A 9,928-nucleotide genomic window follows, 5' to 3' on the forward strand; every position below is an offset into this window, starting at 1 on the left:
GAAATTAATGAGGTTACCACTGACCAGAAAGTACACAAAGTGAAAGCTGTAACATATTATACCAGAAAGAAAAATGCTCGTTTAAGAAGTCATAAGTCTAATAAACAGAAGTGAAACATCGAAGAAATTTTTTGCGATTTGTGGTCAGGGCAGAACAGGAATTACCCTGTGCCAAGGTATCTTAATAAGCGAGTAATGTGAAACTTTTGGAGGCAGTGAAAGTAACTTCACCTATTAGGGGATACACGTTTATGGAGTTTAATAATTACATGGGACTGATTAACTCCTATGTCAGAACAGTTGTTCTGATGGATTGGCTGAAAACCACAGTAACAGTTTGATTTAAAACGAAGCCTTTTGATGTCATTGTGCTCACTCACAATATGATACAAAATTGGGGGTCATTTCTAAGAAAGAAATATTTGTGAAAATTACATTTCCCAGAAAGGCTCATCAGAGGGGTAGTTTCACAAAAAAAATCCCCATCTTATTCAGTATTGAGAAACTTATAATGGACCATGGATTTTATCAGTGTTGAGAGTTTCACAGCAACTTCAAGAGCAGCAGTTTGGAGAATATCAATCCCCACCTTACAGAGGTAAAATATAAAAATATAACAAAATATTATTTTGGAATAATTTTTATACTGCTGATAATAATAATAATAATAATAACAGTAGTAATTTGTCTTGACAAGTCCTCTGGAAACATAAAAAGAGAGGCATCAGTACCTCCAGGTTTTAAAGGAGTACTGCAGACAAGAAGCTAGAGTGTTTTAGGCAAACCTTTTGTACTATGCTGAGAACTGCATGCTGGGACAAAGTGACATTACCCTTTACTCTTTTAGCATTTTATAACATGAAGATAAAACAGAAAAGAGAAAGAAGAATTATAGCTACTAGGTGTAGTATGTTTTTAGGTTGGGTAGTACCTCAAAGTACATGTGGTAAGAGCAAGCCATTAATGCCTACTTTCCCCTGGGCAGCAGGTCAAAAGTTGAGGTGTGGAGACAAAATTGTTAGTCTACACTGACAGGCATAGTGGTGCAGTTACGACTGTGCAGAAATCATCAGTTAGTAAATTGTGATGTATTTGTAGGCAAGGGTCAGAAGCAGAGGAAAAAAACTAATACACTCAAATGGATTTATATGTGGTACTTCAATATGTACACACTCAGTGTGTTGGTGTTTTCTGCGTGGTCATACCTGCACCACTTAGTGGACTATGTATAGTGTTTTGTGTCCATGCATCCACAGTTCAACACCTGGCATGCTACCCAGGGGAAAATAAGATTAATGGTTTTCTCTTCCCACATGTACTTGGAGGTACTGTACTAACACACCTGAAAATTTCTGCTGCTAGTAGGAGTAGTAGTGAGATGTAGGTTCTGGTGCAAATACAGTCACCCTGTAAAATCACAAGTTCTACCGAAAAAAAAGCAGTATCCGATCAAATCTCAATTCTCCGAAGAAACATTTCCCTGCCAAATCTCAAATTATACCATTTTTCCCAAAACCATCCCAAACACTTTCCACTTTTTTCCCTGTCAAATCGCAAATTCTACCGATAAAGTCTGGTGAAGAGAGCAAAAAGAGCATTTTCCTTTTATCTCCATAGATTCAGAATTGCATCATGTTTCTTCCTTGATGCAACCAACAATGTACTGAAAACGTGACTCATTAATGAGCACATTGTTTTTATTAATTCCACTTGCAATCTACCATCTGCTTAAATAACTTGTTGCAAAATTGTTAATTGTTCACATAGACGTGATATGCATTTGCAGCTTATTTTCTTAATTCCGAGATACATTCTTACACAGTGGCATTCGAGCCTATTGTGTATGTAGACAAAGTCTCTAGCGTGAGTGGTATGTTTTGTTACTTAACATTCATCACTTTTACGTAATGTATTTTCTTGGAGATTGTAAAAGTTGTTCGGACCCAAAGGCAAATTTCTGTTGTTACTTTTACAGATCTGAAGGCATCTGTTTACGAACAAACACTAGTAATTAGTTGTGTAGTAATGTATTACAGAGATCAAGAAATTAATATATATATATATATAAACTTTAGAAACACATTAGATACCGCAACTTCATGATATCAGATTTTAACAGTAACTTTTAGTTTTTTGTGAATACACAATTACATCGGGTTATTTGTGGCCTTGATGGGCCTGACAACCAGGTTTATTTTTTGGTCTACTCTCACTGCCAGATTTATCTATTTTCGTGGTAGCCCCGAAATGTATCTTTGGTAGCGCAAATGATTTCACGTTGACACTGGCCATATTAAGGTCAAAAGTGTGTAATATGTTATTAATGAGTAAAGCGTTGGGCAGGCTCCAGTTATGGATACTATTCGTTTTATTAAATTAGACTTCTGTCGTCTGTTTATCATGTTAAGTTATAATTTGTGTGTATTCGAACAGTGCACATTTTTATAATGTTTTCGTTTGTTTATTGAACGCAACAGAAAAACAATAATATATTCCCTCATATTAACAGCCTGGTGATGTAAAGGTATTCCTGTATTCCAGGTTGCAGAAACCTATTGGTTTAGAGATAAAGATGTCATCAGTCCAAGCTTAAACTGAATTTTCGTTCACAAAGACGTTTTCTTGACGGTTTTTCGATAAGGAGCGAACAAAGGTAAAAGTTTGAGGTCGCAAGATTAAAATAAGTGTTGTAGGAACGGCTTTCCATCCTTTCCAAGGTTCAGGAATCCAGTACATCATCAAATCTCCGACATCACTGCGGCCGGAAAAAGATCCTGCAAGAACAGGACCAACGAAGACTGAAGATAATCGTTCAACATGACAGAAGTGCAGCTCTTTTGCAAATTGCTTCAGATTTGAATGCGGGGCCATCAACAAGTGTCTTCAACGAAACATAATCCACACGGGCTTTCTTAGCTGAAGGACCATTTGTGTACCCTTAATGACTGCACTTCACAAAGCCTTACGTCTCGCCTAGGCTCGCCAACACCGACATTGGGCTGTTGACGACTGGAAACATGTTGCCTGGTCGAACGAGTCTCATTTCAAATTATATTGAGCAGCTTACTAGTATTGAGATTCCGACGGACTTGGGCAATTCCAGCAGGACAGTACGACACTTCACACATCCAGAATTGTTACAGAGTGGCTCCAGAAACACTCTAGAGTTTAAACACTTCCGCGGGCCACCAAACTCCCCAAACATGAACATTATTGCGCATATCTGGGATGCCTTGCAACATGCAGTTCAGAAGAGATCACCACCCCCTCGTACTCTAACTGATTTATTGGCAGCCCTGCAGGATTCATGGCGTCAGTTTCCTCCAGCACTCCTTCAGACATTAGTCGAGTCCACGCCACGTTGTCTTACGGCACTTGTGTGTGCTCGCCCGCGTACTAGTTTCTTTGGCTTTTCAGCGTACATAATGAATGTACGACTATAGGTTGTAGATACTTGGACGACGACTTATTGCAGTTTGAGTCTGGCCATGAAGCATGCTCGGATAACCAAAGCGCTTAAGGAAGCGCTCGACATAAGCACAAATTTTCAACATCATTCCATTATACAGCTGAAGGTTGTCCATACTGCAACTGCGTATACATTTGATGTATTTCATAACAGCCGTAGTCGTTTCATTGCCTGTTGTCTTGCTCATGCATCCACTGCAACATCGTAAGTTAACGTTGGTTTGAGACGATGTTAGTTATTGTTATTGTTCGAACGAAAGTGTTTCCATTCTTCTGTTGCATGACGACAACAGGAGTGCTGCAGTATGACACAGACAGTGCGTTCATCGCTGCGGTCAGAAACAATAAGCCGACCACTACTGCAATCACAGCAAAGGCCAGTGACGTGAAGAAGATTCTGCTGCCTAGCGTTGCACCCTTGTGGTCCTTCTTTCTTGTCAGAAACAATAAGCCGACCACTACTACAATCACAACAAAGACCAGTGACGTGAAGAAGATTCTGCTGCCTAGCGTTGCACCCTTCTGGTCCTCGTTACGGATTAATTAAGCCAATGTAGTCGGCCCAGGTAGCCGAGCGGTTCTAGGCGCTCAGTCCGGAACCGTGCTACTGCTACGGTCGCAGGTTTGAATCCTGCCTCGGGCATGGATGTACGTGATGTCCTTAGGTTAGTTAGTTTAAGTAGTTCTAAGTTCTAGGGGACTGATGATCACAAATGTAAGTACCATAGTGCTCAGAGCCATTTGAACCATTTGAAGCCAATGTAATTAACTAACAGATGAAAAACGAAAATGTAACACCAATGTATTTGTAATTTACAATGGATCAGTCTGTATTCTGACGTCTGTCAGTCGATGTATACCATATAATGACCAAGTAGTACATGACGTCAACAAAAGTATTAAGGAACGAAATGTATTTTCCTAGCTACTCAGACAACAAATATAAAGTGATTATTTAATGTGTGGGCAATAATGACATTAAGACAGTGTACTTGTTGAATCGTGGGTTTTTTTAAAGTAATGAGTTTATCGAACATTGACATCGGTGCGCCAGATCATTAAATTCGAAGCGAGCTGCAGAGTCTTCGGTTGACAGGAAATATCCGCAGTTTTACTACAACAAAAGAGTGTAACTTTCTCCAACTTAACCTCTCTTGAAACGAACTTGCTGACTGAGTTTAAAGTGAATTTAACTGAACGTAATTCAAATTTTTGCTCCGTGTTACGCCCTGGTTAGAATATCAGCGAACATGGTCTGACAGACTACATGAAAGGAAGCCGTCAATACACAAGTTTTATTCACTGGATTCAGGGGATTGTAGCAGCGTATTGGATTGGTTACTTCAGGAAATAAGCAGAGTTTAGATAGGCGTTTTTATACATTAGCAAGTCTTGATGCAGTTTCCTTCCTCCGTTATTTTACATTGCGACTGCAAGACGCTTCAGCTGTTGGTAACACATGGCAACTACTATCGACACATCCCTAGGATGTAGCACGTAACAAAAAACACCTTCTTACAACCTGACGTATAACTGTACATTCTGAAGATTCGCTCTGTCGTTTGCTCCAGATATTTTTTGTAATGGGCAAACTTTTTATTTTGTTTCACACATTGGTTCAAATCCCCGTCTTGTCATTCTAACTTAATTTTTCCGATTATTTCCTTAAATCGATGCTGCGTCATTTCGTATGAAAAGGCGCTGTAGGTTTCCTTCTTCATCCTTCCCAGTCGTAGCATTTGCTTACTCTCTAATGACCTCATTGTCTATGGGGCTTACAACTCAAATTTCACTTTCTTTGTTTTTTTCCCCAAATTTCCCATTGAATGCAAGTTTCTCACAAAGGTTAAATGGTCCCAGTTCATCACGGATACTCTAGCTAGACCATAGTGGTATTCGGCCAATAATTCACGTCGAAAGGATTCTACCTGAAATGAGTGAACTATTTTCTGACATGATTCGTTCGATACACTTATACCTTACACAGCTGAAATATTTCCAGCTTACTCCGCTTCCTGCAAGCATCTATTAAACAAAATGTCACAGGTGTTAGATTCTTTCTGTTTCACGCTCCACTTAAAAAATAATTCTCATTATCTTCAAACGTGCATCATTCAGTAAGTCACTGAAGGAACTATTCTAGAACCCCAGAAAAAAAGATAGTTGATAAATATACCTATAGCAACCTGCGTGACAACACGCCAAACTAAATCTCTATTAAGCGCCCATTTATGTTTTTTTTGTCTCAGTAATAAATTACATACTTCAGTATTCTTTAGGTTATGTGCTGAATGAGCAAGTGCCACAACGCTGTTCCCTTTGCAGATATATGAGACGAAATGCATTTTACAGAGCAAAGAAATGAATGTGCTCCGTATTTCGGCATCTCGCTCATACTTTGCCACTTGATCACTACTAAAACATAGAGCACCATAGCAGTTCAAGTAGTGTTGACACTTCTTGCTGTTGGCCGTTATGTGATTTTATTCCAGCGATTAAAAGAAATGAAGTCGAAAGTACGAATTGGATAGGCGAGACGAAGGCGGTGGGTCGAACAAGAAAATCAAATTTTGAACAGGCTTTAATCAACCTCCAAGGAGTCAGAATTCTCGTCCATTGTGGAGCTTCCTTCGTTATAAACAAATCATGAATCAGCTAAATGTGTAGTCTGGTGATCTGTTGTGATGATTCTAGCTTTGTAAGCATAAGATGAGTTCAAATCACACTGCAGGCAACAATTTTAACAAGTATAGTCAGATTCTCATTTTTGGTAACCCCGACTGAAAGACGTAGGGTTGCACAGTGGTTCCAAATCGACATTAAAAATCGTGTTTCTTTCCTACCGACCGGAGCACCACAGGGACGTTATTCCTCGTAATATAAACTCTGTCACCAGTTACCATTCTGTCCGCCCCTGATATCTGAGTGGTCAGCGCGACGGAATGTCATACCTAACCGCCCGGGTTCGATTCCCGGCTGGGTCCGAGATTTTCTCCGCTAAGGGGCAGGGTGTTGTGTTGCCCTTATTATCATCAATTCATCCCCACCGACACGCAAGTCGCCGAAGTGGCGTCAACTCGAAGACTTGCACTAGGCGAACGGTCTACCCGACGGGAGGCCCTAGCCACACTGCATTTAGTTACCATTCTTAAAACCATTCTAAACCAGTCGTTATGTAAAGTTACAAGCCACTATTTTCTTATTGTATTCGAACTTGAAATGCTGAAATTATTGGTGCTGGACAGAGATTAGAAATCAGATTCCCTTTTAATAGAATTTGACCCGTTAGGTGCAGTACAGTTTCATCGTTTCATTGTTTTCCCAACATTCTAAACTCCTCAAGGTCCCCCTAAAGGCGCGTGTCTGGCTTTGAATCCTCGTCCGGCACAAAAACTTTCATGATGTTATTTCAAGAGGTAGTATGCTCACACCGAACTAGGTGTAAAAAATACGAGGGTAAGTCAATCATTATCCGCAATTTAGTTATATTTTTGTTTATGTTGGTAGTACTGTCGTTTTACGTTGATGACGCATGCTTTGTTTATTTGTTGTTATATCTTTGCAATTTTCAAACTGCTCTGTTAGTTTCGTTATCGCTGCATTGCTGTTAATCATGGTAGTTCCGCTGTCTATTTGCACCAGAGAAGAGCAACGTTCAGTGATAGGTTTTTTGTGGTCGGAAGGCGTATCAGGGGCCGAAATTCATCGAAGACTTTCAGTACAATACGGGAACAGTGTTTTGCCACAACGGAGTGTATACGAATGGATTGAAAAATTCCGAAATGGTCGCACAAGTGTTACGCACGGTGAAGGAGCCGGACGACCGCGTACCGCCACAAATGAAGAAACCGTTGAGCGTTCTCTTAGACAGACGATTAACTACTGACGAAGTGGCACATCGTCTGCAAATTAGTCACAGTCCTGACTACGAAATCATCCACAACAGACTTGAGTTTCATAAAGTTTGTGCAAGATGGGTCCCAAAACAACTCACACAGTTGCATAAACAAACGCGCTTGGACATCTGCAAAAAACATTTGGATCGCTATGGCAACAAAGAGGACAATTTCTTAGGCGGAATCATTACTGGTAACGAAACAAGGATTCATCATTACGAGCCCGAGAGTAAACGACAGAGTATGGAATGGAAACATTCAAATTCTCCGTGTAAGGACAAGTTCAATACCCAACCGTCCGCAGGAAAACTGATGCTTACGGTTTTTTGGGGTGCACAAGGTCCAGTACTGTAACATTATGGGAAAAGGGTCACAATAATAAACAGTGTACGTTACCTTCTTTCATTAAAAGTAAGGCGCCAGACCAGCTTATAACATAAATTAATTTTAAAGAGGAAGAACATGAAAAATGATTGATATAAGAAGAAAATACCATGTTTATTAATAAGAGTACCCGAGTAGAGAACTTACATAGCCTTGTTAAGAAATTTGAACACGTTAAAGACAAAACTAAAATATTTAAACAAATGTAAAAGTTCCTCAAGGGTGGTTTGTCACTGATTTGTGTGCTTGTCAGCATGAATCAAAATCATCGAGTTAAAGCCAACAGGTGGCGCACAAGTATGCACACCTACAATTTCAAGAATTAAATAGAACTGTTATTAACAACATAAACTAAGAGCTCATAGTAGCTATCAAATGGAAACCATCTAAACAAACCTTAAAATCAAGGAATGTAAAATGTATTTCATAAACCCAATGGGTAGAGGTAAAAAATATTATAACCTAATAAGCAACGCACAGTGGGCCATGGAGAAGATGGCAGTGCATGTTCATCCACATCAGCACTCCTAAACTCCAACCTTACAACACTTATTTAAAATAAGTCATAGAAGTTATTGAAAAAAAAATAGTTCTGACTAAATTCTTATCGTTCATTTAGTATTAGTTCAGAAGATTTTTTATTTTGACTGTTAATTTCTATTTCCTCCAACAAACTGAGCATTAATCCATTGGGCGCAATGTGCAGCATCTATATACTACGGCGAATATACTGTAATGTATGTCCCTCTGCAGCAAAGTATGCAACGAAAAAAGCTCTATTCTTGGTATGTGTGTGTGCTCCCTAAAACGAGTAACAAACGAATGGTCTCTCTGGTCAGAATAATATTGGTCACAGTCATGGCTCTTTACTTTGTATACCCCTGATAATAAAATCTGTCGGGTTTGGGACCAATTCTGTGCTGGTGCTGAAGGCGTGATTTTAGTGTGTTAGTTGTTTGGAAGCCGTCTTGACGTTAGTTTTCCAAAAACACAGACTAATCTTTTGTGACATTTGACCCTTATAAACGATGGCTACATATTTCGTTTTTAGTTTGCAGTTGTTTTTCTTAGTCGAAGTGATCGCAGTGATACTAGCACTTTGTGAGAACTTCTGTTTTTTTAAGTTTGTTATAAACATTAGTGGCAACAGCTGTTTGTTCCCCAGTTTTAACATGAATGATATTGTTGGGATTGAAAAAGATCCTGCTAAAGTCTTCGTAATACTGCTGTTCTACGAGGGCAGTTCAATAAGTAATGCAACACATTTTTTTTCTCGGCCAATTTTGGTTGAAAAAACCGTAAATTTCTTGTGGAATATTTTCAAACATTCCCGCTTCGTCTCGTATAGTTTCATTGACTTCCGACAGGTGGCAGCGCTGTACGGAGCTGTTAAAATGGCGTCTGTAACGGATGTGCGTTGCAAACAACGGGCAGTGATCGAGTTTCTTTTGGCGGAAAACCAGGGCATCTCAGATATTCATAGGCGCTTGCAGAATGTCTACGGTGATCTGGCAGTGGACAAAAGCACGGTGAGTCGTTGGGCAAAGCGTGTGTCATCATCGCCGCAAGGTCAAGCAAGACTGTCTGATCTCCCGCGTGTGGGCCGGCCGTGCACAGCTGTGACTCCTGCAATGGCGGAGCGTGCGAACACACTCGTTCGAGATGATCGACGGATCACCATCAAACAACTCAGTGCTCAACTTGACATCTCTGTTGGTAGTGCTGTCACAATTGTTCACCAGTTGGGATATTCAAAGGTTTGTTCCCGCTGGGTCCCTCGTTGTCTAACCGAACACCATAAAGAGCAAAGGAGAACCATCTGTGCGGAATTGCTTGCTCGTCATGTGGCTGAGCGTGACAATTTATTGTCAAAGATTGTTACAGGCGATGAAACATGGGTTCATCACTTCGAACCTGAAACAAAACGGCAATCAATGGAGTGGCGCCACACCCACTCCCCTACCAAGAAAAAGTTTAAAGCCATACCCTCAGCCGGTAAAGTCATGGTTACAGTCTTCTGGGACGCTGAAGGGGTTATTCTGTTCGATGTCCTTCCCCATGGTCAAACGATATACTCTGAAGTGTATTGTGCTACTCTTCAGAAATTGAAGAAACGACTTCAGCGTGTTCGTAGGCACAAAAATCTGAACGAACTTCTCCTTCTTCATGACAACGCAAAA

The sequence above is a fragment of the Schistocerca piceifrons genome, chromosome 2, assembly GCF_021461385.2.
Source record: "Schistocerca piceifrons isolate TAMUIC-IGC-003096 chromosome 2, iqSchPice1.1, whole genome shotgun sequence".
NCBI classification, from domain to species: domain Eukaryota; kingdom Metazoa; phylum Arthropoda; class Insecta; order Orthoptera; family Acrididae; genus Schistocerca; species Schistocerca piceifrons.